The 24,358-nt window shown below is 40.3% G+C and overlaps 1 protein-coding gene across 1 annotated transcript in view; it reads left to right on the forward strand.

Moving 5' to 3' along the window:
• The first annotated feature begins 2,284 nt into the window (after positions 1 to 2,284).
• Positions 2,285 to 24,358, forward strand: part of glceb (glucuronic acid epimerase b) — a 44,713-nt gene continuing 22,639 nt past the window's right edge. Inside the window, exons 1-2 of the mRNA XM_084476674.1 lie at positions 2,285 to 2,408; positions 21,841 to 21,954. The gene's annotated coding sequence lies outside the window, so the exon portion shown is untranslated. The remainder of the gene's footprint in view (positions 2,409 to 21,840; positions 21,955 to 24,358) is intronic.

Here is a 24,358-nt window from a genome sequence, read left to right on the forward strand (position 1 = left end):
TGTTTGGAACACATTGTCCTTGACAGCACACGTCCTTAGAGACCTTCTTGAAGCTTTGAGCCAAACATCTCCTCCATTACGTCATATTTATCCAACCTTTAAGCACTGTTATTAAAGGGGAACATTTTTATTTTATTTGTTTTGTCTGGGATTGAGATGGAGAAAGAGGCTGGATTAACTGAAATCGAATTAATCTGCGCGGTTAAGTCCCTCAACTACACAATACAACACAATACATTACATGTCATTACATGTCATGATTCCCTCTCCATTTTTATTTTTTGGTATATTTTTTACATCTTTTCACCATTTTTAAAGTCCTTTGTTTCCCTGTGTTCCCAAGGTGGCATGTTGCTGCACAGTACCTTTAATCGATAAATAGAATTTGTGAAGGAGGCGATAGCATTGTAGTAGTCCATCATTATGGAGACTTGCTCTGTCATCATGACAATAATGCAAAGTGTTTTGTTTGAAGATGGCTATATCTTCTACTATCAGTGTAGTCCTTGATAGCAGTTACATTATAACAGCAGTCTCATGTTTTAGTGTTTTACTATGTGTCACATTGTGTTTTTTGAATGGCATGGTCTTGGTTATATAAAGTTGGAATAAGCTTCAATCATCACAAAGCCTGCTTATAATTTAGCCCTGAGGGATTATTTACTTTTCATTAATATTCATGAGAATACAGCTGAAGCTGGAGAGAGTGATAATGGGATACAATAGTTGCTTTCACGTATATGGACGTGCATCCGTGTGTTCTCCATCTATTCTACGGAGGTGCCGTATATGTGAATGACATATCCTGACGTTGGACCTCCTGAAAAAATACTACCCCCGAGGTAGTATGTTCTCCGGAGGAAATGCTAATTACCTTATATGTGAATGAGCAGTAGGATGTCGGCATTTCACACCAGTTGAGCGGGCGTGTTGATGACGCTTCAGTCTACGTTTGCATGTCATTGAGTGGCACCCGCACCCTAATCGATAATCAGCCTATTGCCTTTTGTTTGCTGAATGGTTTAAAAAATATTTTTATTATTATGTTACACCTTTCCTGCTGTCGGCTACCAGACCGTAGTCGAGGAGCACAGAAGCGACGTTCCACTCAGTCGATTCTCTCGGGAGTAACACCCTTCACTTTGACCGGCAGTGGGTCTGCTTATAGGTTTGAATATGGTCGGAATGAAGCGGCCACCGATTATTGACAGGCTGTGTACTTTATTCTTAGTTTCACTAACTTTACAGTAGGGCCTACACGTTTGCATAGACACAACTCGTTCATTACCTCACTAAACTGACACATGCTACCGCTCGCTCTCCTCGCTCGTCCACTCACACACACTGCCATTCTCACGCACACACATGCGCTACTCTCGTAACAATTATTATTGACAACAGTTAGCTGAACATTATAGGGTCCCGTTCTTCCACTCCCTGTTTTCTCAATTAAACACAGAAATCACATCACATTTGTCCCAGTATTTGTTAGATGTGAAATGAAGCCAAAAAAGATGCTCTCTCCCGGTAACGCAGTCGTTCGCGACGCCTTTCTTGTTTGTCGTTTCTTCTATTTGTCTGTAATTCATGCTCCAGTCTTTCATCGATTGATGCAGATGTTGTGGATGCAACGGAATATATGCATCGCTGCAGCAACATTTAACATGATCGTGATGAGTTCTGCCCGTTTTGCCTGCGTGCTGTCTGCGGTCAAACAAAAACAAAGCCGATCCCACCTCTTGCGACCCTACGTCCTATGCCGCCCCTTGCAAGCCCGCCCCCCTTAAGCAGCCGGAGATTCTACTGACACCGATCTCCGCATATCGGGCATCAAGTGTGAATAAGTGTGAATGACCCTCACGATCGAACCTCCTGCTCCACAAATGCGGACAAAAGACGGAGGTCATATGTGAAAGCAGCTAATATGAGCAGGTAGGCCTAATTCTTGCTATGCACACCTTCACTTTGATGATGATGTCGAGTTCCAGTGGTTTTTTCTATCTTTCAAACAACAAACCCTGACAACATCTTCTTATCTTCTTAAGATAAGAAGATAAGAGAAGATAAGATAAGGGGGGGGGGATTCCTCTGCGTACCTCTAAAAAGCACATCGCGTACCACCAGTGGTACGCGTACCACCGTTTGAGAACCAATGGCATAGACAAAATAGTGACAACCTGTTTCATTGGTTTCTCAATGCACCCACCCTCTCGTATTATCTCGCGATGATTGAGAAAGAGCAGCGAGAGGCTCCTCTTGTGTGTGGTCACACTCACTGTTGTGGCAGCAACGTGTACAAGCTGGTGAACACAAGAGGAGACATTCTGAGAGAAATCGTCAGCAGTATAAACTTAGTGGCCCAAAGCAAGTCATTCTTGGCGGCTCTTCGCTGGATTTTTTTTCTTTAAGTGAGTAAAGTTATGAAATGTCTTGTTTTGTTCACTCCTCTTGTCCTGTCGCCTGTGTAACGCTAGCTTATATTTGTTCAATTCAATCACAGCAATACTTACAATTCACTATATCATCTGTCAGCCACAGATAACATCGTAAAACCTAGTCAACCACGAACATGTCATTGCACGAAATCACGTTGAATTCGGAGGAGCTTAAAATAGTGCTGTTGACTGAGGAATGTGTACTCATGTTAGCTTGCATGCTAACATTGTATCTTACTAAAGTCCTCCTGTTGGCTGATTTGCTCCCCAAGGATAGCGTTTGCAGACACTAGCGATATAGAATATTTTTCATTTTAGTTTTAAAAGGACGCACGTCTCTCTATGTATCGTCAATTGTGAGATATTGTGACTTATGGATCACAATGTGTTGTGTACTTTCATTGTGAAGTTATTACTTGTCATCTTGCATCTTTCTCATGCATCTGACTGTTTTGAGGTCGGTCGCATCTTGCCTGGAGTTTTGTATCAAGCCAAGGAATAAATGCATTTGCTTTCCAAGCATTTGTGGCACAACCTCAGTTATTTTCAAGAATTAGTTTTTTATTGGACTTTATAACCAAACACTAATAACTTTGTCTCACCATTCTCTCTGCGATGTTATTGGGACGGAGTGGAGCGTTATATTGTACAGCAATTATACAACAATACATTTTAAAATTATCGTTTTTTAATACAGAGCTCTGTCAATCTTCTTTTCGTATTTTAAAAACGGCAATAACTGTTCAATTGAATGCCGCGACACCATGCATACATAAACGACACATATAATTGCATACATTTATTCTACTATAAATGCGTTAATCTAAACCCACTGCATTTTCATTGCTTCGTCCGCGTTTGACCCAGCAATCTCGGGGTCCCGCTCGAGTGCCCGCGATCAACCCATCTATTTGGCCGCAGTAGGAACTGTCGTTCTTCTGGGTTGGTAGCTGTCTTATAAAGAGAAAATCATTTGGTACTTAATCTTTCTTCTTTTTTTGTATAGCTATACATTATTTGGAAAAATAATCATAATACGTTTTCCTCTCATCAAAAAGGTTATTATTTTAAGGTGAAGTCAGACTAAATTGCCGATTTTTTTAAACGTGTGTGAGTTTAATGTTATTTATCAGTTGTAATGTATATTCTGCTAAGATCCGTCAAAATCGATCTACCAGCTCCCCACGTTCGGATATAATCAAACGCTCCGGTTACGATACTGTGAGTTTTGTAAAGTCATGCCTGTCTGCCAACTGAAATCAACTATAGCAAGATGAATCTTGCATGACCAACCTTGTGTTTATGTCTCCATGAAGAGAAAGTCGTGGCATCAGTTGGCTCCTTATCATTGTTATTCGCTCATGTTAGCTGGTGATTGTAGTCCGTGCATCCAGCCTGTTCCTTGCCTCTTCCATCGGGCCAATGCATTAAACCTTTGAATCCTTTAATCTTATGTAGCTGTTTTGCTGCGGTTGTTAAAGAGTGCTAAGTTGTTTTAAGATTGCAGAAAATAATGATTATCCATCCCCTGGAAAAGCAATTGCCCTGTGGCGACGTTTCATAGCGTCGCACGTTTGTGCTGTTAAGCAAGCCCCAATCTTGTACATTTGCCCTTGCTATCTATTAAAAATGTAATGTGCATAGGCTAATTAGTTCATCTCGAGCAAATGCTCTATATCTTTTGAGAAACTGACCCGGGAAATATGTTAGTAGCATCGGCCATCCGTAACGTAGCAGAATCAGGTCGTTAGGCTTTCATATTTTTGGGGGTATTTTATTTATAGAGCTTTATTTAATTAATCTTTAGAGACATGGGTCTTGGCTGATTGTTGTTTGACACTCCTGATGGTCTTCCAGGAGTACTGAACAAGACAAACTGCCAATAATTAAAGATCCCATGCCATTAAAATCCAATTTTTCCTATTGTTTGTTAAATAACATAGGTCAGAATAAGTTTGTGACCTGTGGTAAGTTTGAAATATATGCAGTTTGTCTGCTGTATGCAATAGCCAATGAAAGGAAAAAGGCAGAAAAAATTAGCCAATCTGGATAAGGTGACACTGCTACGTAGTGTTGTCAAATTATTATTCATGGGCCTACTCACTTGGTTGGTTCGTAACCACCCACAGAAATTCTGAAGGAGTCGAGATTGAGCTAGTGCTAATAGTTGCTGCTTAAAGGTCTCATTCCACAGAATAACGTTTATTACTCCTCCTTTTGAAATACGATAGGTCACTCAGAGTTAGATATGCATGCTGAACGTGAAAACGTTCCTACCTCGATTGCCTGCATTAGCAAATGTAAGAAAATAGACGCACATACGAGCGGATTCGAAAAGCCTCACCAACTGACGTCAGTTGGTATTCATGGCCTCGCACAACCTTGGCTTGTGACGGCCCACGGGAAGACGGCATTGAGTTTGTGCCTGTGCTATTTATGGCTGTAACAAGACGCAACGTTGCGTCTCTTGACCAAGAAACAATGGTTGGATCGGACATTACCACTATTTCAACATTTACGCGGCTCGGGCACGGCGATTGAATACAGAAAGAAGAGCCGCCTCAGGGCACCACGGCGGCTGGAGCTGAGCTCCCGGGCGCGGTGCACGGCAGCCAGTCCCCGCAGTCGCGGTCTCCCGGCGGCCATGCGGACTCCATGCTCGCGGACTCCGGCGGTGCACTCCCGTGGGCACGGCGATTGAATATAGAAAGAAGAGCCACGACCACGGCTCGACCGCGACAGAAGAGCCGTTAGGAGTGCACCGCCGGAGTCCGGGAGCTCCTTTCTGTGATGGACAGTGCTGTTAGCCAATCAGAGGCGAGGCATTTGAATCTCATGAATAAGAGCCAAAATCGGGTCGTTCTTCCCCGCCCACCTCCACTATCACACTAGAACAGTGTGAAACAGGAGCACCAGAGCATTATTTTCACCAAAACCGACTCACAGGGCATTTATTGCTACTAGTGACCACCGCAAAATTAATGAAAAAACGGTGGAATGAGACCTTTAAGCAACAGTGTTTAAGTGTATCATTTCTGATCCTTCTTTCTATTTGGATTGCGTCATTGAAGTGTAGAAATGCCGTCAGTCATGAAACGCTTTCTAATCATAATACAAAAAATTATGTAGTAACATATTTGTAAGTATTGCTTATAGCCTTTTCTGCTATACAGTTTTTGACACTTGTTTTACTTTGTTCCAGCTTTGTATTGGTTTCTTGAGTGGCCTGTGTTAGAATCTTCCGGTGGCAGAAGAAGGGGGCTTATCTGCAGTGAATTGTCTGTCAAGCAAAGCAGATGGCCAATCTAAACTGCTGCTTGCCCCCCTGCTAGGTATTTGAACAGAAAATCCTCTTTATATTGCTTTTTTTGCTTTTCATTGTGCCCAGCAAAGCTACGTGGCAATGGTTAGCCTAAACATGCTGCTTCGTGTTCTTTGAACCATTACAATGTTGACAATTTTCTTATCTTAAGTTTAGTTCAATTTTAACGTTCAAAATACAAAATATTTGCAGTGTTTAGTAGATGCAAAATGTTTCATTTTCTGATGTTCAAAATGTTTTAATTTAAAACACAGTATTTAATAATCTAACCTTTATTAATCCCCTTGGAGATTTTTTTCCCTGCATTTAACCCATCAGCGAGTACTACTATTATTAGTACTACACTCGGAGCAACGTGCAGCCACACAGTTGGGTGCTCGGGGAGCCAAGGGGGGTATTCCTAGTGCCTTGCTCAAGGGCACCTCATCGGCGTCTTGGGTGGGATTCAAACCTATAATCCTCTGATTATTGATCCAGCCTCTTAACCGCTAGACCGCCCTAATAGGAATTGAATGTTTCAGTTGGTTCAAATTTAGTATTCCTTGCAATGGTGTGACTAGATGAGTCATAAGACTCATCTATTTATTTTTTATTTATTTTTATGAACTACAGTTATGAGGACACAACCTTTCCATCCATACTGCAGGAATTTTCTCTGTGCTTACTGCTTAATCATTACTCCAGTTACGTGTAGATTGTTTGTATTGGGCTAGTAATCTAGCAGACTTCTTCAGCGGCTTGAGTTGGCTCATGCTGGGGCCTTTGTCTCTCATACAGGCTGAGTAGTGCTAAGCCTAGTTCACCCCGCGGTGCCTCATAAAGGGCTAATGCAACAAGCCCTGCACTGTTTTAGGGTATTGAAACTGTAAAAGACCGTTTGAAGCCTATGTTTGAGTAATTGTAGCCTAAATGTAGTACTACTTGTCAAGTCAAATTTCTCAGCTTGTGAAGTATAGATGCCTATTTTTCTGCAGTAGTAAAGTATGGCATTTCTTCAAAGTGTACCTTTCCTAAGACATGGTTGATGTATGTGCAAAAAAAGCATTATTGAGACGCATCCATGTTTGTTTCTATACTTTTTTTTGTAGTGGCAGCAACTAGCTGTCAACCCCCTCAAATAAGTACCGTAAATCCTCTAATATAGGCCTGGGCCTTTATTTTACTCAAGCGCATCACGGCCCAGGCCTTTATTGGAAGGAGGCCAGAATTAGAGGCAGGCCTCTATTTCTATTTGAGCAAAACAGACTACCAGTAGAATGAATAATAATGGGATTTTGTGTCTATTTGAACCTATAAAATACTAGGTTAATTTATTGAAAAAGTACAGTTACCATAGCATATGGTATGCATACAGAACATTAACAACAAATACCGGTAATTTAGGCTAAATTAACAAAAACGTAGCAGACATACTGGTAGTGCATTGTGAACACATTGAAGTTAAAAACCATAAAAATCTTGAAAATGCCAACTTTTCATCGGATTGCTCTGGACTCGCCATCTCTACTGCTTCTTCGAATCTGTTTAGTGTGTGTGGTGCACGTGGCCTGGCTTGTGTGTAAAAACATTGGCTCCGATTGGCTACCATGAAACATGACTCTGCCTTAGCCAATCATAATCACTTATCTCGTTGTTAACCCACCCGGTCTCCTCATTAGCAGTTTGTGTATGGAGCCAGGGGTGCGTTCGGATTACGCAGTTTATTCAATCAATTCATAGTAACGCACCGCATTAAACGTTCAGTAACGATAACGGTGTTGTAATGACGGAAACAGTAATTAGTTAGATTACCCCGTTACTGAAAAAATAACGGCGTTACCTAACGCCGTTCTTTTAAATGGTGTTATTCCAAACACTGCTGAAGTCTCACGTGCTTGTCAAGAGCGAGGTGATTGAAAGAAAAACGTTGGTTCTAATAATAGCCCCGGCTTCTATTAGAGACCGGCCTTTATTTACCTCCGCCAACAGCGAGACCGGCGAATGTTAGAGACCCGGCCGCTAATGGAATACAGGCCAATATTAGAGGATTTACGGTAATTTATTTATTTGTAGTACATCAATTGGATTATGCCTGTATCACAATATACTGTCACTGTTTTAACCAGTACACCAAAGCTAAAAGTAATGAAATGCACTGGGTCTTATCACATATCGCGTTATGGTTTATTTTCCCCTCACTTTCTTATGTTTTCCAAAACTACCATTTTGACAAGTTGCATACAAATATTCTAGCCATTTTATTTCTGGCAATTTGTTGCAAGAAACATTTTTTTTTCCTTAAAGCCATTTAAAGTTGAATGCTCAATTATTTAAAATAGTCATCCTTTGGTCTTGCTGTGCTTTGTTTAGCTGACACATAAATTTTGCTGCTAGCTTTCAGAGCATTGAAGTGGCTCCAGTGGCCTGAGTTAATGTGAGCAGGCGACTACCCCATCCTACCACTTCAGAGCACAGTAGTCTTTCTGTTGGAGCCCTTGGCATAAAGGCCCTTTGCCACCCCCACATAAAGCATTGAGTTTATAGTCTCCTTTCGTTATCGTGGAAAATTGCCATTGAATGTTCTCCTATAAATCCTGTAGGTTGTGAGTTGCATCACAACTATAATCACTTTTTTACCCGACATTTGTGTTACCGCCAATGGTATGCCAGTTCTGCCTCCTTGTCTGGCTACTTTTCCTTACAGTCAAATGCTTCTTTGTCAACACAACTTGGAACTTTAAATTTGTCTTTTTTTTTACATTCCTTAAGTAAAAATCTTTTATAGATGGTTAAATTAAAAATTCTCACCAGGGAGCTTGTACTCTATAACCATCCATTGTTGCCAACTGACCAACTTCAATTGCACACATGTGTGCATGCTGTTGGATAGCTTAACAGGAAAAAAATCATCCTATGGCTTTGTGATTTAATATCTGACAAGCCAATATTTGTCTAGCAAGGTCCCTTTTCTAATATATTTTCATAGCATGTGAGGCTTTATCAGTATTGTAAATTTAGAAAATCATGTACTTTTAATTCAGCCTTGGGTGAAATCGAAGTGTAGTGTGTATTGAATGCATGTTGATGATGATACACTTCTTATAGGGGGTAACTACATTGGCACGACACACGCTTCCTCCATCTTCTGCGCCACCTTTTTAAATAAATCGCCGTTTCTCGTTTTCCGAAGGCGACAACAACACGACTGCCGTCTCCTTCTACTTCTGGCTCACGGCCCCCAGAAAAGATCTCGAGCATGCGCAGAACGCAAAATCCAATTCCAATTCAATTGAGCATAAACATGCACGCTTAATGCAACTATCAATCGAAAAATCGATGTCTTAATCCGACTATGAGAAGTCTGATTCGATTCGATTTTAGTCAGACTGAGGTGTATACATGCATCTTAATAATCCAATCATAGTCAGACTAACCCAATAATTAGATTTTCTTGAGTGTCATGTGAACACACTGACTGAAGTTTGTAGCCAAATAACATTTGGCCTTTCAGCTCTGCACTCAATGTTGCCAGTTGGCAACTGCTTGGACTCTGCTTGTCTGGTCATGCAACCTCTTGTTCGGTCATCCAGGCAGTGTAGCCACTTCAAAAGCACGCACCCAGACAACTAATATTTACCTATCTGAAAGCCAAATCCGACCCAGGCTCCCTTCACCCATTCTCTTGGTTAAATACCAACCCCTTCCACTACAAAAGAGAATGGCCTAAATCGACCAGACGATAAAACAAATGGATACTAGGGATGTGAGTTTACCTGTATCTATAGCAGATTTTTACAAGCACAAGCACACACAGTGAAAAAAGTAATAATAACAAAAATTATAAATGGACAGGAGACATCCCTCAGTCAAGTCACTTCCAAGCTACAGCTGAGGTTACAGTAGCCATTATCCATGCCATTCATTGTGTGAATCGGCACATCCAATTATGCATTATATGCATGTATGCTTCATTTCACCAACACAGGTTTTTCATGTGCTGCTGCTTTAGCATGCTTGGATTGTCTTTTGTCATAGTCTCTCCTGCAACATGCCATTCAAAGAGAAAGGTCCAAATTATTTTAGCTTTCCATTTCCATCCAATTCAACACGTCAATCAATTGTTCATGAGGCATAGTCTTAAACACAAATTATTAACACTTTGCTTGATTGTCTTGAAGTGTCCAAAGTTATTCTGTTTAACTTTTTGCTCTCCAATTGTCTATATTTTTGCACAACCTAAAAAAACAGATCATGTTAAATGCCAAGAGGCTATAATATAAGGCCATAGCCATACATCATTTTCTAATTCTAAAAGTAATCCATCCATTCCCGAACGATTACCGTAATTAATAAAAATAAAGCCTAGCCAAAGGGCTAATGAAGAATTGAGGATGTCGTCCTCATGCTATCTGAATAACTGATACCATACCAGATACCGTGCTTGGCTCAACCTCCTGTGTCCTTTCCCCCGGGTTCTCCACAGCCGTCTTTTAGGGCTGCTAATCTCTGCGCAGCATCACTCTGGGTTTATTACAGTGCTGCCTGCAGGCACTTTTGACGCCATTTTTCCTTCATTCATTCCTTCATTTCCTTCAAGTCCTATGAGGGCAATTGTGTTTGTTTTCACTGGCTTGATTTGATTGGTTGGCCATCAGAATGTATTATCTATTTATTTTTTTAAAAGGGTTTATTGCAATTTAGATTTTGGTAATTTCTGGTTAGAAGCATCTGCAAATTGGTGTAATGTCATGTACATTTAAGGTTATGGTGTACTGTAAATATAATGAATGGAAGGAAGATGCAAATGACGTTGTATTCTGGTCTTTACCAGAACGTTTTAGTTGAGGCTATAAATATTTGATTCTTCTGTTTGTTATGTCTAGAAAGTAGCATGAGGCCATTTAATAGTGGGAAAGGTGTGCAACTGACTCAAACCTTAGATTTTACACTGAGGTGATCACATATCTTTCTTTTATTGGCTCCCCACTGATCCCCAAAAATCCATGTCTTGTCTTGTTTTAGGATACTATAACTTCCCACTTACTCTTGCATTTATCATACTGTCGACCTTGATAATAATATTTTAATTGTTCCATCAGACCAAAAGATTATGAAATATTATAGATTTTTTATTTTTGGCAGCTAATTTATATAATAACTTGTATAAGGTATTACCTAACTGCATTTTATATTAGGGATGCACCGAAATTTCGGCCACCGAAAATTTTCAGCCGAAAATGGCCCAAAAGCGCATTTTCGGCTTTTGGCCGAAACACTTTTATCGCCGAAACAACACGGCCGAAACAGGAAATTGCGATGACGCAAACAAAAACCGCGGCCAGCACACGTTTGTCTGGATAAGCGCCTCTGCGCCAACATGTCTGCGGTGTGGGCATATTTCCATATATCTGAAAAAGACTAAATGTAGTAATCTAGAGAACCAGCTACAACCTTGTTTTCATCCAAACGAGCCGTCTTTAGCGACGGCTCGCTATGAGACAGCTTCTATGAGCTGTCGGCTATCAGCCGCGAGTTTAGGGACCGTCTGCAAAGTGCCGACAGCTTCTATGAGCTGTCGGCTATCATCCGCGAGCTTAGGGACCGTCTGCAAAGTGCAAAACGGAAAACGGTGTTGTTTTTTCAGTGCTAAATAAATATTTTTATACTTTTAATAATTGTAATTGATTTATTCTTTGAATTGCAATGCCTTGATTTTAGTGAGGTTAGTACACAGTCATAGCTATAAATGCAATGGTAGGCCTACTAATAATTGGCATAATAATTTATTTCGGTGTTTCGGTTTTCGGCCTTGGTTTCCTCATTTTCGGTTTCGGCCAAGAATTTTCATTTCGGTGCATCCCTATTTCATATGCATTGCTTTACTTGCCAGTACCGACCTTTTTGAATATACCTATTGGCATTGGCATTATGTTGCATTTACTATTTTATTTTGCAGACTTTAACAATTCTAATTATTGACAATTATTAGGACTTGTTTGTCTGTACACAAATTCATATCCATTTTTCTGCTCTTATAATAAAATATGATATTATAGTGCATCTGTACTGAGTGGAGCAGCGACACATGCAATAACCCACCAGATGCTCCTGTGTGTACATGCTGATAGTAATGAGGTATCAGTGTTTCCCTGGTCACTGCCACTCATCACTCATTTATTAAATTTGTGTGAGGGTAATTGTGTCGTCTCATTTCGTTTACACCTTTACTGCCTCATCACAAATGCTGGCCCTGTCTGTGCCTGCAGTAAATCCTTGGGTTGCCTATTTTTGGTCAAATGTGGAAGGGGATTTGCCATCCTCTGTACATTCTTGGGCTCTCTGAGGAAGTTGAAATAAGGGGTCTTTGCTGTACCTCTGTCAAGGTGGTTCTCTGCACTGTCCGCTCCACCCTTGGTCCTTATTCAGTGCTGGCAAATCCCTGTCAGCAATGTGATATTGTAAGAGCAGAGTCTGTCTTGTTGAAACCTGTAATTCCCCTCTCTCTTTAGACTACCATAAAGAAAATGACTTGTTGCACCTAACTCCGCCTGTCGGTCCACTTTTAGCCCTACAAGACTTAATACTACTTGTAGTTGTAGTTTTTCGAAACTTATAATACTAAAAGGTGCCTCCATGTCATTGAATAAATACATGGACATTGTAAAACACTCAAATAATCTAAGAATTATGCATTGGTTGCTCATCATTACGTATTGGCTTGCTTTTGGATGTCTTTTTGAGGAGTTTGTGAATGGCATCTGGTAGGGCCAGACTATCATTGGGCATGCTACTCAGAAATTAATTCGGTCAAGATAAGCGATGCAGTGCTTCATTTCCATGCAAATACATTGAAAAGTGAAACAGTGTCCAGATGATCTTGGTAAGGGCACACCCATTGTCAATTGGGCAGCCAGTGTAAAGGGGCCTACACACCGATCAGACTCAAACCAATGGCTGTGCTAGAAGCACACAACCAATCTGAGGCCAGACACTTCAGACGCCACCACTCTCAGACTTTGCATGTTGAATCGGACTAGACACTAGTGTCCATGCGGTTCCAAAAGCTTCCAACACAGCTGAACACACAGAAAATATCTCCCTAAACGTTTCAGATGGCCAACGGGTGGGCCAGTGTGTAGCAGCCTTAAGGGAACTGCAGAAGATATTGCAATAGACTTTGAGTGTGGGCACACCTGACATGTTTATTCTTGTTGCTGGCAAGATTCCAGCACTTGATATCAAACTTAATTCTTGACCCTAGTGAATTAAGACATTATTAAACGACCATGCGTAACTTGTTATTTTGTATTTGAATTTTTTGGGTCCAGACATTGTTCCCAACAAGTTAATTTCTAGTGTTGCACTGAAAATTCTTAAAGGTACTGTAATGGTCTGCGTGATCAACCCATCGTACCAATCAATCCTGGCTTCACTTAAACATCCGTAACCATTATAATTTGTTAAAAGTACTTTGTTGTACAGAGTCAGTCTGCCAAAATGCATTTGGGTTGTACAAGCCCGCCATGAATGGGCGTCAGTGAGCATAGGGATGTGGAAAAAAAGTTGCCGGTCGACATGTGAGTCCTGAAAAAAAATATAAATATATATATATACAGTATATATATATTTTTAAAATTCTATTTGTTTCAGATTATTAATTTTTCTGCATCGAGACGGAATCGTTCTAGAGAGAATCGCAATGCATCGAAGAATCTATTTTTTTTCCCACCCCTAAGGCAAAGGGCGTTATTTTAATGATGTAGTCTGTCCAAATTGTGCCCAGATTGCTGTGTCCACACACCTTATCAATCCGATCAGATGCAAGCCTTATGACCTCGGGATGTGGTCTAGCTCATTATATCACAATATGAGCAAGATGCGATCTGGAACTGTCCAGAACTGACAGCTAATGCTTCCTGGCGTGATCAGATGATTAAAGTCGCATTGAAACAACAAGAGTTTACATCTCAGTAGGACTAGCCCGACTGAGATGTAAACTCTGTGGCTGTGCAGTTGTCAATGCAATGATTCCTAAGGATATTTCTATTATATAGATATCTTTTTTATTTTCTTCCATGTTTGCGATCCACTTGAAATGGCTCCGCACACAGCATCTGGGCTGAACAGACCAGCGTAGCAAAAACAAATCTTATTGAATTAGCAAATTAAATTTGCATATCATAGCATTGTTATGCATTTTACTCCAATACAAACGGGTCACAACCCTAAGTTTGGAAAAGGCTGATTTAGTAAATGAATGTCCATTTGAGAAAGGGAGAAGTTATTGTTTAATGATATATACGCCTATTTCATTTGAATGATTACCAGTGTGGGTGGTGCATATATACCATCAAAAGTCTTTGGAAGGTTCCCCGCATTCCTTTTTAATCTGGTGGTTTTGGCTGTTTAAAATTCCAAACTAGTCGGTGGCCTTTTCAGAGATCTAAGCGGCTTGTGGGGATGCGAGCCTTGTCTCAATGTGGGAGGCAGCCTCGGTACAGCCATCTTCCCCCCAGACCTCACATCAATGTTGCCAGGCGCCTGAACTAGTTCAAAGCTTCTCTACGGAAATACTGTGACTCGCTGTACAAGATTCAAGTCATTGGTTTTGTGTCATCTAGTGTGTTTGTGCGTGTGTTTGTATTTGGGTGTTAGGGCTGCAACTCTTCTCAACTCAATTATTTTAATAGTCTATTATTCAGACTATTATTGAAAGTGCCCGCTCTAAAGCGCACACTTCAAACTGCTCTATCAGTGATGTCAATACATCCAACGATTTTCCCGCCTGCTAAAAAGATGCATTCATGTGGGATATAAGCTGTTTTTGTTAATATTCAGTTCATACTGAAGATTTTCTTATTAGTGGTTCAGCTGTTATTTGGGAGCCGATTACAATCACACCTTGCTTTTTATTGATGTGCTTCAATAAGGTGCTTCTGGAACCGTCTAGGTTTTTCAAGTCTGTAGGTTTAGTCCACACGGATGTAAGCCCAGAGTTCACCCCAGAGATCTCCGCAGACTCTTGACAGCTGCCGAAACTCCATTTGTTCCAAGCCTTTAATACTTTCATCTTGTCTTCCTCTTGCAAGCTAGAAGATGCAGCTTCCCATCCTGCCAACCTCGTCACTGTTTTTCTCTCCTGTCTGTATGGAGAGCGAAGCCTGAGTGAGACAGAGGATCCATGAGTTCCAAGTTCCTCAGTCACTGTGTTCCCGCCTAGCCTCCCAAGTGCCTCCCTGTCTTTTTTTTGCCATGTCCATCATCGTTTCCCTTCCTCCATGGCAGAACAACACCAATTAATTCAGAAACTGGGCTATAATACAGTTACTGTTAGAATTGCCAACAGCTTTAATTTTGGAGATAAGGCTAAAGCAGGCAGCATCCTTATTTTGCTAAATACGTTTGGTGAGGTCGTTGGAACAAAATGACATGACTGCAGAGTAAAAGAACAAACCCATACCACATTTATTACCAAACTTATTTTTTTGGCACTTATTGCACCTCCATGATTTTTTTTACCTGCCAACAGCTCAGCAAATTAAATAGGCTACTTACTTTAGAATATATTGTTTATGTGTGTATAACAGGGAGATCAGAGATTGAATCCATACATTATACATATTTTACATTATAAATGTATGAAATTGCACTTTGCCTTTTGAACATCAACCAAAAAGCCAAAGTACTTGCATACTTTATGGTAGGGCTGTAGTAAAACAAATAATATCTTGGTCGATGGAAATCTGACCAACTCCACTCTGCACTCTACTCTACCTGCTAGCCTAAATATCATGTAACTGCTGTTTGGAGAAAGTCAGTGGGAAACTTTCAGATCCACGCTTTGTCCGAGTCTGACTCTGTGACGGCAGAGCTTCAATGTAAAGCGGGTCGCACACCAGAGGAGTCATGTAGCGTCATGCCGGGCAGCTTTGCGTAGTAGATAAAGAAAGTACGTCATAAGATTTGATTTTAGATTTTATTCTGTGATTAATATAATAGGTCTCAATGGATGCCGCAGCGATTCGGGCCAATTCAGATCACATTCAAACCTATCGAGCATTAAACACGAAAGTTGAAGGATTATTGCAGACAACATGAACAAAATTAATTGTTTGGAGAAGAGTAAATGTTCAGTAAGTTACAAATAGCAGTGTTCTATACGTCTTATAGTTGATTAAACAATATGATTATTAAATCAGAAACTACAGAGCCATGAATTAAAATTGTATCACACAATTATGCTATTTATAATACAATATTAGCCTGGGAACAAGACAACAAACCGTTTATCTAATATAAGGTGGGATAAATACTATGATGATGCAGGGGAGGGGTGAAGAGCATCGTCATTTTCAACAACAAAGATGGATGCTGCTGATGTAGATGGTCTGTTGATTCCGCCATTGAATGTATTTAACAAACTAGATGGTGTATTTCCACTAAAAGAAGAACAAATAACTGCACATAGAGCTTTTGTTGAGAAGCTCTTTTCTGCCGAAAGCATTTTATCTGTTTACAAATGCTTTCGTTGAACACTGTTGCATCACCCATTTTGTTGCTATGATTTTAGGCCTATCCAATTGCGTCCAGAGGCATTTTGGTCTGCGCCCGTTGGTGACGCCCCTTAAATATCGAAAAATTAACAGAGGTTCCGGACTAATGGTTTGGCAGTTTGCAGTTTAATGGCAGTTTGCAATTTGACTGGCAATGCCTGGCTAATAAAATATAGCCTGTCACTCAAAAATTAAGTCTGCATTTCACCCTCCCATCCCCGAAAGTAATGGATTAAAAAGCGCCTTTTTCCTTATGAAAGGTTGGTCGAGGTGCCTATTGACCAACCGACCAGAAAGACACCAACACTCTTTTTTTTTTAAGGAAGCATAGCCTGTATGCAAAGTCTGAATTTAAACTGTGACTATGCTCCTGAACACTTGTGAGAGCCACAGCAGTCACTCTGTGAAAAGTTGGAAAAGTAATGGTGTCTTTGTTTGGTAAATTCACAGACTATTCCTATGTGCAGAAACATTCAGTACTGCTTAGTTGGATGGTGCTTTACTTGCACATGTCCGGTGTCTCTGCTTGGGCCTCAACAATTTATGGTGTGGCTGTACAAAAGGTGTTATCTTCTTTGGACAAATGCATCAAACTGATAAAAGCAACTATGTTGCTTTTATCTTAGTTGATATTTGTTAAATGATAGAATAGTTCATTTTTCCCCCCACAATGGAATTCTTTCTTGGAATAAACCAGGATAAATGTTGCTAACCCATACCAGTGATGGCCACATTGGCAGGCTTTTTCTAATCTACAATGAGCAGGAGACTCAATTAACTGCATGTATTATTGAACCTATGCTAGGGTATGCGTAATGGATATTAGCCTAGAAAAAGCACTTGCTTTGCCACCTTTAGCAGATGCCAGATGGAATATTGTGTCTTTCCTAGTGTTCATGTTGCACATGTCTTTTCTTCTTTCTCTGCACGTTTTACCCATTTATAATTTAGATTCGAGGCTTGTGTGTGTTCAAGTTTGCCCTAACGGGTTTGACCTGGCTGACTGATGAGCGCTTCAAAGCATTTATCTCTGCTAATATGGAGCCAGACAACACTGGAAAGGAGGGTAAGCCTTTCTTTCGTTGCATATTTCTCGTATGGCTTGGTTACAAATGAACCAAAGCCACAAACCAGAGCAAATCCAGCCTAGTGAATACCCTACTTTCTCTAGTGGAAGTCCTCTGTGTCATGGATTTTCTTCCAGGCAAGAATTTTCAGCTGTTTAACCATGTGTTTATTTCCCTATGAAAATGACAGCTACAGTTTTTGTGTGGGAAGTGATTGGTGTACATATATTCATAGTACCCCTGGGTGTAGAGTGTATATATCTGGCTGCTGTCACTGAGATAGAGGAGTGATTGTTGCCTCAGTGGTTCTCTTTGGTATCAAGATTGTTTTTCCTTCTGGTCTTGAGCTGTTCCCACTAGGGGATATTGGTTCAGAATCTGGTGTTTGTGTGAGAATGACTGACTGAGAATGAGTGTATGTAATGGCCTGTGTACGACCATTACCAAATAGAATGCAGGATTTATGTTTTTAGTTGGACAAATAAAACCATACTTTGTTAAATAACTTTCTCGGTTGTAGTGGTTTTGACTTAATATCTGAATTCAAAGTTTGTGTGACACAAATCTTGTGCACACATGATCAGGGTTTCTAAAAAATTATAGACGAGCATGGACAAATCTGAGCATAATTTGCAGTTTATTTGTTCCTTCAATTTTTAAACTCAAGATTCTTGGACAGTGTTTTGTGCATCAGATGGTCAGTGATTACTGGCACCCTGGCAGCATGGGCACTGTGAGCATGTTTGGCCAGTCATTAAATTCCCAAAGGAAAATGAATGCATTATGAATGATCACCAGATGGGTCTCCATCTCTCTTTTCACCACACACTGGCTCCAAGTCCTGATAGATAACTATTTGTGTCAGAATGGCAGCAAATGAGAAGTGTCCAGAATATTTAATGGTCTAATACCGTCCAAAAAGTAATGTCCTCTGCGTAATACTTAGTATGTATTCGCGGGAGAGAGTTGTGAAGTCCATGTTCATGATTCATATGCAAGGTTAGGGCAGATTTGTTTTAAGTAATGGCCAAGATGGTTTCTTCTCAGTGCACAACTAATGGAAGACTGGAGCTAATCCCCCTTAAGTGTGTCTGAGTGTAGCTTAGCTTCCTGTTCATTCAAGTCTAATCTAGCCTTATGCTCTGTTCCCTTCTTTATTAAGCGGCTTGGTCTTTTCCCAAAACTTCCGTGTGTGGGTGTGGGGCGGCTCCCCATTGCATGCTGGGCTGCTCTCCAGATGTTTGCCCTGTGAGACACCCAGAGGGGGTGTCACGTCGCTCAGGGAGTGCTCAGATAGCAGGCATGACGCAGATCAAGCAGGAGTGACCCGCCACAGGCTATTCTGCTTCTTCCTTCCAGCTGGTTGCTGTACCCCTGCCTCAAACATCAACCCAAGAACCCACAGGCTAAGAAACTAGTGGGAGTCTCAGCAGAGATATTATTTTGGGTTGTAGAGAGGTTGGATGTGATTGTATAACTTTTAATGCCCTTTTAGGTGTTTCATTTCTGTCAGAGTTGTGCTTATGTTTGTTTAAATTATTGATTTAAGAACGACACTCACCAATGATCACCATAACGATGGATGCACCATAATGCATCCATGGACACGTACCTACCTACCTTCAAGAACTCATCACCCTACAGTCCACTACCCGCACTCTCAGATCCACAAACACCCTGCTCCTCCAAATCCCGAGCACTAGGCTCTCCACCATGGGAGACAGAGCTTTCTGCTCGGCCGCACCACGCCTATGGACCAGTCTCCCAATCCAGATGAGGGCCATTCAGAACCTGGACTCTTTTAAAATAGGCCTGAAAACCTTTTTATTCAGAAAGGCCTATGGCTGCTAATCTTTATTGAGTATGCTTTTGTTTTCTTTACCTTGCTTTTAACTTTTTAACCTTGTAGCACTTTGAGATCTCTTTGATGAGAGGTGCATTAGAAATAAAATTTATTATTATTATTATTATAACAGTGTGAGATTCACCTCTTTTCCAACCCCTGAAGACTTCAGGTTTCAATGCATTGTAAGGCTGTAGATCATGTTATGATGTTCCACAATATTTATGCTGTGATGGATGGCACCCTGTTGGTTTTACAGTATGCTCACTGAACCTCTAGCCAGTTCCTTCCCTTTTATCTTTATGTCAAGATGGGAGAATATAGAATCAGTGGAACAAAAGTCAAAATGTTGTCTAATTGTATGAGACATGTATGCTCCTTTTTTAAACCGCACCATATCAACAAGTGTATAAATTCTCTGCGCTAACCTGAAGCCAACCAAAGTGGTTTACATCCGTGTGTGTGTGTGTGTGTGTGTGTGTGTGTGTGTGTGTGTGTGTGTGTGTGTGTGTGTGTGTGTGTGTGTGTGTGTGTGTGTGTGTGTGTGTGTGTGTGTGTGTGTGTGTGTGTGTGTGTGAGTGAGGGTTGTCCTCCAGTCAACAGCCTCTTATTCCCATGGGATACACTATTAAGCTCACAGTTAAAAGAATGTTGATTCTAACTATCTGATATAAAGTTTGTAATTACTTCAGTCTGCTTTGATGGTTCAATGGTTGGAAAAATGGAAGCATCTGAAGGGGAGATTTACGTCTGACATCAGCGATACACAGAGGTTTTTATGTCATTGGTGCAATGCTTTATCAGGGACTAAATGACGACGAGGGACAATAAAACGACACTTCTAAGTTAACCACCCTACATCAGTGCACGGGAGAAGCAGTGGGTCATCAAATGCTGCTCTATGTTGAAATGTTGCCAATCATTTGATCAAATGGAGCTGGGCTTGATGGTGCAGAATGACCTAAAAGCCAATCGTTCCTAGCTAACTAGACAAGCCGCTTTCTAATTAGCTGTGCACTAAAGGATTTCTAGGCTTTACAGCCTAGTTAAATTGCTCTCGTTTCAAACCTGATCAATTGTGGAAAAGTTTGAATGAAGGACAAAGCTGGTATATTGTTTAGTATTTTGCTGTCCAGCAGCTTTCCTTATGGAATGACCCAGAATGGTTTTGATCTTATGGTTTTGAAATTATGTATGATGTATGATGCAATTGCCATTTTTTTAATTCTTTTGTTGGAATCTTAGAAACTATGTTTGTCACTGTCATGCAAATGCTAATAAGCAATTTTTAACATGAATAGACAAATACAATCTCCCCAGCTGTGCATTCATCGTCACCTAACTCCTACGTCCTCAATCTCCATTAGTGTGAGAAACTGCAGTCGATCAGGCGAACACTTCTGTGATTCCAGTTGCAATAAACTATAATATTTCATTTTAGTGCTTTGTCAATAACACTATTTCATAGAGAGATCAATACGTTGTCTGAGGTTGTGATGTAGCACAGTTTTTAGTTTAGCAGCCTCTTTTTAACTGGAGCTGTTTGGAAGCTTATATTGGAGAAATGAATTGCTGTGTAAAGTATCCCCTCTATGTCACTCCATGCACATTGGCTGTGATGGATTATCACCACATTAGTGCCCTTGCTTAAGGAAGGACTATAAATTAATCAACGCTGCAATTACAAATACTTTTTTGGTTTTCACAACACTTATTGTGGATTCAGTGCCTTTTCAGTCAATTAACTATTGATCTTAGGGTATAAATATGCCTCAATCAAAATGCATTTACATCATTCATTTTTGTTTTGCAATAAAACATTTTTGTTGAAAAGCTGCTTAGCTGCCGAGGGCCATCCATCGTTTTTTTTTTCGTTTTCGTTTTTTCTACTTGACACCGTTTCTCATAGGTTTAGGTATTTGTCGAATGAATGGGCAACTTACTCAAAGAGCAGATTGGCTACGGTACAGGAGTATCAATTCAGCCAAATGGCCTTGTGTACATGTCAATTAATCAAAGTCACTCCCTTAAACTTTGGCTTCAAAAATATCAAACTGTGTAGTCATTAAATGTGCAACCCTACAGCTTTTGTTTATTCCTAATGATGACACTGGCAGATTTATGCCAGCATGAGAGGCTTTCTATGATTCCAAAATCCACTCTATAACAATTCTTAATTATTACACTTAAATTGTCACTTAATTTAACAACTTTATTCACCCTTTATCCGTAGTACTTCACATTCCATGTGAGATAGTTATATAAACAGTAGGAGGAAGGCTTGTAAATGATCCACAATCCAATATATCCAAGGATTTTAAAATTCATAACAAGTGACAATCAAAGCTTGCCTTTTTCCTTTTCATTGCAGACCACTTATGCATGTGATTGTTGCCTTATTCTTGTTTTCTTATGCATGCACCATTGTATATTTGAATCACTGCTGGTAATTTATATATGCTAGATCAATAGCAATAATTTTTTTAATGTATTGAAATTACTACTTGTTTGGTGCAAATCAAGCAGATTAACTGGGTTAGATTTAAGGATTGTTGTATTGTACTGTTTATAATTGACCAATTGATCACACATCACCAAACTAATCACCAATCTAATCTAATCTCCCTTGTCTGTTTAACAGATAGAACAAAGAGGCTGTGGGCAGAGACCAGTGTTGGGTGCTGGGACGACCTGCTGGGCCCTTGTTCAACAGCATGTCCAGCTAGTTACCAGCTTCTTGGTGAATGTTTTAAAGGTCAGTACCTTTCACAAACACAAAGATCTCTAATTCATGTAGCCTTGGTGCAAGCTGAATTTGGACTACTGTTGGTATCCTTGAAAATTAGGGAACTTCTGGATAGATGCATTAGCATTTATCTGATCAGTTATTTCCTCTTTGCACTTAGGGGAACTGTTGCATTTTTGAATGTTCAGATTAGGGGTGCACGATTATTATCGGGCCATAACAGAAATTATTACGTCATTCCGATAAGTCCGATATCATGACGAATAGCCTCGATAACATAGCCTATATAATTTCAGTGCCCTGCTCCCACTAACGCTAAATTAAAGGTCTTATCGTAACCCTAAAAGTACACATCATACAATCAATTACAATACATGAGTTCATAACTGCACACGGATATAGAAAATGTTTTTTATTATTATTATGTTATACCTTTCCTGCTGTCGGCTCCCAGACTGTAGTCGAGGAGCACAGCATCGATGTTCTCTCGGGGGTACCACCCTTCACTTTGACCGGCAGTGGGTCTGCTTATAGGTCGGAATATGGTCGGAATGAAGCGGCCGCCGATGATTGACAGGCTGGGTATTTTATTCTTAGTTTCACTAACGTTACAATACATGTTTGCACAGACACAACCAGACTCATTTATCACTTCACTAAACCGACACACGCTACCGCTCGCTCTCCTCACTCGTCCACTGACTCACACACGCACTGCCATTCCCGCGCACACACATACGCTACTCTCGTAACACTTATTACCGGTAATTGACAACAGTTAGCTGAACATTATAGGGTCCCGGCCTTCCACTCCCTGTTTTCTCAGTTAAACATAGATATCAACTACATTTGTCCCAGTGTTTGTTAGATGTGAAATGAAGCAAAAGAAGACGCCCTCTTCCTCCGGTAACGCAGTCGTTCGCGACGCCTTTCTTATTCGTCGCTTCTTCTATTTGTCTGTAACTCATGCTCCAATCTTTCATCGATTGATGCAGATGTTGTGGATGCAACGGAATATATGATGCATCGCTGCAGCAACATTTAAGATGATCGCGATGAGTTCTGCCCATTCTGCCTCCGTTGCTGTCTGCGGTCAGACCAAAACACACCTGAGTGACAGGGGCCATACTGTGAACCTCGACCCTACGTCATATCCTGTCCCTTGCAAGCCAGCCCCCCTAAACCCCCCGTTGATTCTACTGATGTCTGCGCGACAATGTCATGATCTTAGGTCATGATCATATATATGTATATGTGTGTGTGTTATCGGGTATCGGTATCGGCCTTTAGGAGCTGAAAGTTATCGGGTATCGGTTAAAACAAAAAGTTATCGTGCATCCCTAGTTCAGATACAGCTGTACTTCAGTCCCTTATAATACTCTTATGATCGGGGGAGGAATATCGTTTTTTCATCTTATTCTTTTAAGAAATGTGTGGAACTTTGGTGAAGCTATTACCAAAAATAGTGCTATTCTTATTTATACAATGCATGTTCTATTATGCAGTTTCCAATTCCTTTACATTCATATTGCATTAGGAGTCTGTCAAATGTAGAGGGAAATAACTTTGTAATATACAAATATGCATTTATGGATTAATTGTTCCTAATTTGTAAAGAAACTATTGGCAATATATATAAGAAATACATAATACATAAACAATGGATGCATTTAATCTCACTTTAATTTATTCTGATTCCCTAATCTTGATGGGAACGTAAAGTTGCCAACAGTGGCAACCAAACCGTGCAAAATTGTGGACAGTGCCCCAGATCTGGTTGCCCCAGGCAACTGAGCTTGCGTTACCTTTGAGCATTGCTCAGTCAGGCAGGATCTCCTTTCGAGAAATACAAATTGAGAGGCATTTTTAAGTTTCTGTCAGCCAATTCCATACATTGTTTAAATATGTGCCCCAATTGATTTGTCTATACATCCTTCTCTCCCATTTTCTGACACTTTTCATGAATATTAATTGATTTGTAATTAATGTGCTGTTATGGCTGTATATGAACACATTTGTTAAGATATAATTTTCCTTTTGCACTGCAATGCACAGTCGAGTGTGCGATAGACCAGAGGTAATTAAAAATGCAACAGCATGTTGTTTTATAGGAGTCAGCAAATGAGCTGTCAATTTCCAAATCAACATATGGCCTTATGCAGGATATCCACCTGCAGTAGTAAATATGCATGTTCATTAAATGGGGTGTTTAATATATAGCGAATTTGTGCTTTTGGAAATGGTTACCAATTTTTTTTATTGGTAAGGCCTTGGACCTGATGAAACAAATATGTTTCAGTTACTTAAACTTGAGGCTTGTTCAATCTTTATTTATGAAGGTACTGCACATCCAAAGGTATATCTTAGTTTATTTTCTGCAGTAAAGAAACTGTGTTCTCAATCAGATTTTCTT

Source organism: Micromesistius poutassou (genome assembly GCF_964030765.1).
Source record: "Micromesistius poutassou genome assembly, chromosome: 12".
NCBI lineage: Eukaryota > Metazoa > Chordata > Actinopteri > Gadiformes > Gadidae > Micromesistius > Micromesistius poutassou.